Raw genomic sequence first — 7,261 nt, forward strand, 5'->3', positions numbered from 1 at the left:
TTAACCACTAAGAAGAATATATGCAGTGTATTATTTGTTGAAACTGTACTTCTGATTTGATTTGAAACTGTCTCATTGCTGTTTATCAATAAAACTTTGAAAAAAAAAACAAGTGGGAGGTATGTCCTTTCAGTTGGCCAATACATAATTCCAAGATCATTCAGTTAGTCCTTATTTGTGATTTGCAAGTATCACACAGTTCCACAAATTTCCTTTGAGGCAAATGTGGTTAACTTGCAGTTGTTGCCAGAGACATAAGAAGCTGTGGGTACTCCCTAGTTTCTTTTCTTTCTGTCTCAAAAATAGGTGAGACATGGGGACTGCAGCACCTGTGTAACTGTGAGGACAAGGCTGATGTCAGCAGGTGTTTTTCTATGTCTGTGCTTCTTCAGTGGGAGCAAAACAGATCCCGGTATGTTTAAACAATTGTTATATGAATGTTTTGTGACCTATAGGTTTCATTTGTATCTGAGGATAAAATAACATATCTGCTGCCAGGTATGATGGAGTATGGTTATAATCCTGGCATTTGAGAGACTAAGGTAGGAGGATCACTGAGTTTAAAGCCAGCCGGGGCTACAAAGTGAGTTCAAGGCCAGCCTGAACTGCATAGTGAAATCCTGTCTCAAAAAGACAAAAATAACATAATAAAATGAACAACAACAATCTGTCAGCTACCTAAGCAATGTTTAATTAAAAGTTAGTGTTTATTATTATTGTCTAAGATGCTGAAATGTATTTAATATGTAATTGGGAAAATTATCTCAATCATAATAACAAAGCTATTACACAATATCACACTCAACAAAAAGATACAAGTTGATCTATACAGAAGAAACTATTAAACATTGAATAATGAGATAAAAGAACATATGAACGAAGAGATTGAACATGTTTTTAATATTTATTTATTTATTTATTTGGTACAGGGTCTCATTACACAGCTTGGACACACAGTGATCCTCCTGTCTCAGCCTCCCCAGCCCACGATTCTGGGGCTTGCATGACATGCAGTACCAGGAATTGAAAGTGGGTCCTTGTGCTTGCCAGGCAGATGCTTAGAGTGCTGAGCTATCTCCCCAGCCCTGAACATGTTTTTAGATTGAAAAGATTGATGTTAGGAAGATTATACTTATTACTAAATTCACTGTCTTTCTGTCTTTCTGTGTGGGTGTCTTTCTGAGACAGTTTCACTACGCAGTTCAGGCTGGGCTTGAGCTCACTTTGTAGCTGTCTTGGTTACTTTTCTCTTATTGCTGAGACAAAATACCTGATACCCAAAATTAAGGAAGGAAAGGCTTATTCAGTTCATTGTTTGTGGAGAATTTAGTTCATAATTAGCTGCTCACTCATCTTTGAAAATGTGAGTTTTTCTCCTTCTCTTTCAGGGGTGCTCCTGCTCTCCTGCGATGGGAGGCAGAGCGCTCTCTTTGGAAGCCTTCTTGGCAAAGCTGTGTAGTGAGACCCTGCACCAAATACATTAAAAAGTTATCAGGGGCCGGGGAGATGGCTCAGTGGAATAAGCGCTTCCCTAGCAAGCGCAAGGGTCTGAGTTCAATCCCCGGTTCTTCCAAAAAAAAAAGTTATCAATGCATGTTTTCAGTATATAATGAGTATGTTCACTGTGAGGAGTTAATATGTGCACATTATATATCTTAACACCTACAATTTATAAAGCAAAACAGTATTGGAGAACAAATCTCTATTCTCAGGCCAGGGCATGATAATAAAACCTAGAAGTCACAAAAGCAAAGCAAAGCATCAATTTAAGTAATTAAAAAAATCAAGCAGCCTTTGTTTGATAAGTTGTTAAAGTTAAAAGACAAAAACAATTGGAGGAGAGCATTTAAATTGATATTTAGACAAAAGACTATTATAATTAGCACGTGAAAATGTTAACCCTTTTTTGTTATGTCAGTAAATTCACAAGGATAAGATCCTTATCCAACAGTAAAATAGGCAAAGGTACGAATAATTAATTTTTGAAAAAATGAACACGAATGATTTTGAAGCACAGAAACAAGAGAAGCTTCATTAATAATGAAAGAATAAAAATTAAAATGAGATAGTTTTACTTATCCTGCTTATCTAGCTTGCAATGATGCAGAAAAATAATATCCATTGTTGGCATGTGTACTTGGGAAATCAAGTGGACACAAGTATAAATTTCTAAAAATACATCTTAGTAGTGTACATTAAATATTGAATTGCCCCACCTCTTAATCTGCAATTACCTTTCTGAGGTTTGCTCATAGAAGTGAGCAAAAACACATATCATAAGGATATTCACAGCAGAATATTTTTGTGAGAAGGAAATAGGAATCAAACTTTTAGTGCTCATCAATGAGTCATTATTTAATGATTTATAACAAATTATGATATCTCCATTTAGTGGAATACTAACAACTATTACAAGTTGGCTTTATTTACACTGATATTGAAGATGATCATATAGCAAGTCAAAAGCACAACTGTATATTATAACTGGTTTCTAAAGGCAAAAACTGGTCTCACAAATGCATAAAATCCTGGAGAATCCACAGACAAAATCTTCATGGTGGTATCTCTGGGATTACCAAAAGGAATGATTAGTGTGGGTAGATTTTTCATTTTTATTAAATATTCTTTAAGGTTTAAAATAATTTTACAAAATACATCTATTACACAAAACTTGTATTCTTAAGAAATAAAAATCTAGAATCAAGTAAGCTTCTGGTTCAGCCATTTGACACAAATATGATATTAAGTTAACTCAGCCCATGATGGCCAAATAGAGCTTGAATCTTGCGCGTTGATAGATACATAAACTGGGGCTCCATTATAGTGGTCTCAAATGTAAATGAAAGAAACTGTATTATTATCTGATGATGTATTTCTTAATCCAAAGGCCAGAATTGGGGGAAGTAAGAACCTAAGGTGCATTGTATCTTTTTCTATAGAAGCTTCTGCAATCTGTGCTGGATTAAGGTGATTCATTAAATTTGATCCCAGTGTTGCTTTGTGTATGAGACCTGAGTCTACAGGAAGCAAGACAATGGAGGTGACAGACATCTGCTGTTCCTGCCCTTAGGGTGAGCTTTGTCCACTTACAGTGTGGTCAGCATGCTGCTGTTCCTGTGCCTCAGTTTAGTCACTTTATCTTGGCTTACTTCTTGCCCTGCAAATTGTTGAAATAAGCTCTATTGCTGTAACTTCCTGAATTCCACCATAGAGGTTCCGCTGCTAAAAACTTTACTTTGAAATTTTGTATGTGAATTTTTTCCTCCTCAATTTTTCCAGTCTCATTTGCAAATCTGTTCTGTAGTTCCTCCTTTCAAATGATCAACACTATACTTTGGACCATTTAAAAATAATAATTCATTTTAGCTTTGTTTAAATGGCTGGATCCAGTTTTAAGCAAAGAAATGGAGAGTATGTGGTCGAGACTGTGCCGGCTGTGCTGTGGCATTGGTCACACGGCTTGATCTCTTTGGTCCTCTATCTGTTTTACAAGTGCTTCATAAACTGAATACAGCAATATCATGGGGATGATTATCTGAATAGTAAAGTAACCATGCACCAGAACTTTATTCGTGCAATGAACATTAAAATGTTCTGCAGTGTAGAGAGGCCTTCTTGGCTGCCTGGCTGTATCTTTCCATCCTCTCTACCACAACCACCTTAGTTCATGCCACTTGACCTCATCCCAGCTTCTTAATTCTCCACACACAATAAAGTCAAGCCAGGTAGGTTCTGGTCAGCCCAGGTTTGGAGCTTCTCATCATCTTTAGGAAAGGTCTTATAGTGGTTTGCAAATTTCCAGTCTTCCCATCTTTAAGTTCATCTCACACTCCTCCTCAGGGGCCAGCCACGTTACTTCCCTTTTTGATTTTGAATGTGTTGATTACCTTCTCACCCTGTGGGCTTTTCACAAACTCTTTTGCCTGGAACATTAGGCCCACTCCTTTGTGTGGCTTTCTCCTGTTCTGCCTTAGGTGTAGCATTACAGTGTCATGCTCAGTGGTAGACTGGCATTATCTCTCCAGCACCCCTTCCCATTTCCTTGGAAGTCACACTCCAAGTTTCCTTTACACAAGTGTCCCTCCAGGACTCTCCCTGGGCACACGTTGGGTGAGCTGTTCCAGGTTCCGCTTAAAGCAAATCCTCTGTTTAGTCTCTCCTAGGAAGAATCCTCAAGGCATCCTGGAGATGAGGTGAGGGAACCTGGTGGCTTTGTGAGGAAGGGACCTAGGAATAAAGTAATCTGCAGCCACTCTTTCCACCAATATTGCCAGCCTTGCTTCATTCCCCTTTAAGATCAGTCCGGAGTGTCCTGGCATCTGCATAGAGAATACTGAGTCACTTTTCCTTGCACTCCTTTCTTGGGGTCCCCTGAACAATCAGGGCAGGTTTTTTTGCCCTTAAGTTTGCTGAGCTCTATCAATTCCCTATAATTCTCACCCTACCCCTTTTGCCTGGGTGAGTTAATACTTTAAAGAACGTATCTCTTCTTCCACTTTCATGGCCCTTGAAGAAAGGGCTACTAAGTACTTGAAAATGGTTGTCTGTCTCCAAATTAGCCTTGAGTGAATCTTAGAGATGACTGCAAAGCATTTCTGCTTCCCTCAGACTGCCTGCCTTGGGATCTTTTGCTCAGATCCAGGACCAATCAGGTTCTTACAGCTTCACAGAGGAAAGACAGTAGTCCCCACCACTTTCCATCACTGTAAAATCACCTAAATGGACAGTTTCTTTCCTGTCTCTGTCACCACAGGAGGCCCCCCTCTGGCTTGAGCCTGACTGATCTACCCTTCTCTTGAGCCCTGGGCCCAACTGGGTTTTCCCTCTGTAACTGGATGTTCCTCTCCATAACTGAGTGCTCCCCTCCATACCTGGGTTCTCCCCTCCAGAGCTGGGTACTCTTCTCTATAACTGGGTGCTCCTGTTGTAAATGAGCTCTCTTCTCAAGAACTGGACAGTTCTCTTTCCAGCATTTGATACTAACCCATATGTCATTTGGAACTTTGGGTCATATGTCATTTGGACTTTGGATCTCTACCCATTCCTGTTTGATCCAGACTGATGGAACTTTGAGTGAATACTGAGATGAACTTATTAATCCATTTTTCTCCCATGTTTTGAGCTAATCTTCAAGTTTTCCCCTACTGCCACTTCTTGTCCTTCCCTAAGGTTCTCCTCCTTTCACACCCAAGCTTCTTGAAATAGGTGTTTACAATCTGGATGGGGCACTTACCTCCCAGTTACTTAAATAAAAGATGATACTGGGTCCTGCAGTTTTGGGACTTTGCTTGCTCTTGCACCTTCCTGATGTGCTGAATCCCTTCACATGTGTTCCATGTTAGTGAGCCTCCCCAGTTTTGGATGTGGTCTTAGTGTTAGTGAGTTTTGGATGTGGTCAAGTGTTAGTGAGCCTCCCCAGTTTTGGATGTGGTCTTGGTATGGTGAACAGTACATACCAAGGGCATTCATTCCAGCCTTTTCTGCTGGGATGTTGTCAGTGATTCTACCACTGCACCTGGGCCTCTCTATCCTCCCACCAATGTAGCTTTCCCTGACCTTCATAGACTTCTTGCAGGGTCCATCCTTTTGTCATAGAATTCCTGCCTTCATTTTCCACTCTCACCAGGAGTTCACCCACTCTGTGACTCTCCTTGGCCTTTACAAGTAGTTAAATCCAAGTCTACGTTGAGTTCCGCTCTGTCCACTGCAGACAAAACAGGATATCCAATCAGAGGCCTACTGAATATATCCCTATGGATGTCTACAAAGTGTCTCATACTCAAGTTGTCCAAAATTGATCTCATCCAACATCCACCAACTTCTGACTACTCATCTCAGATGTTGGAACCACCCTAGTTTTACAAATCACTGGAAATCTAACTCAATAGTGATTTTTCTCTCATCTCACCTCAGACCAAGGAAACTAGTTATGGAAACTAGTTATGGAAACTAGTTTTTTTTTAAGCAGGTCAGATTTTACTAAAAAGAACTTCAAAAGCTCATGTGTATGAGAGCAAGAGTGGCTAGTCACAGTGCATACTTAACAGCTACGTATAAGTAGACAGGCAAGAGAACTGTTCCTGACTCTGAGCGTAGACACTTTTTTCTGCATCCCTAACATTCCTGATCCCACAGCATGGATGTCACTGCAAAGCATCACCATGATGGATGCCTGCTTACTGACGCTGGAGAATGGAGTCCCCTGCTATACAGGTGTTTGTGCCTACTATACTGTCTACAGTAGACCCACTTATGATATTGTCTTTATTTCCTCAGTGCTACCTGCATACAGAGTGTAGTCTGCCATTGTTATCTGCCCAGTCAAGGCCATCAGAAGCCTAAGATGGCAAAATGGTAGTCTCCTCTTCCATTCATATGAAATAATTATACTGTCAGTGGGTGAAAGTGCCCTCCTCCTGGGGTCTCAGAATGGTCAGGACCTAGATGGTGAGGCTGGAGTAAAAGCATTTGACACAGATACTCACTCACGCCAAGTGTTAGGCATTACGGCAAACATGCTGCAGAAGCTCCCAACCTCGCTGTGGTATTGCTGGGCTGCAGCAATTGCTACATCAGCAGGAAAATGTGTCTCACCTCTTTTTCACCATCCAATTCTCTCTCTAGTTGTAGACACAGCCCCATTTGCAAGAGAAGTGAGCAAGTGTGGAATTCAGGCCCTATGCGACTTGAAGGGCCACACCAATGTGGCAGGAATGGAACCTGAGTGCCACTCCCTCGGGTTCCCCATGAAGCCTTGTGAAATCCATATCTCATTGGTCAGCAGCGACATCAGTCAGTGCTCCTGGCAGCTAAATGCTGAGCTGTGTCCGCCTTGGTGAGATGACAGTACAGAGTCTTCATACTAACTTCTGTTCTAGAGAGTGAGCAATCAGACTTCCTTAAAAGGCCTTGATTTCCTGTGACCACATCTGGCCAGTTAATGTTTCACCGATGCATGCCAGGTGCTATCAGAACTCCCATCTCTACTACTAGCTGGTGTTTTCTGTCCTTCAGGTACATCCTGTCCAGAAAAACCATCTGACATTTAGTGAATTTTCTAGGAATCTGGGATCAATTTTTACAACATTCAGGAAAAGTTGTTGCAAGTAATAAGGACCAGTACTGGCTAACATAAGAGGAACAACAATAATTTATTTAAAAATACTAAGCCACTCACAAAATCTAACATAAGGCTAGAAAGTCAGGCTTGCAGGTAGAGACTGGGAAGCTGTACTCCAAATCAGGCTGGAGGGATGGTCCC

This window comes from Octodon degus, unplaced genomic scaffold, assembly GCF_000260255.1.
Source record: "Octodon degus isolate 3935 unplaced genomic scaffold, OctDeg1.0 scaffold00192, whole genome shotgun sequence".
NCBI classification, from domain to species: domain Eukaryota; kingdom Metazoa; phylum Chordata; class Mammalia; order Rodentia; family Octodontidae; genus Octodon; species Octodon degus.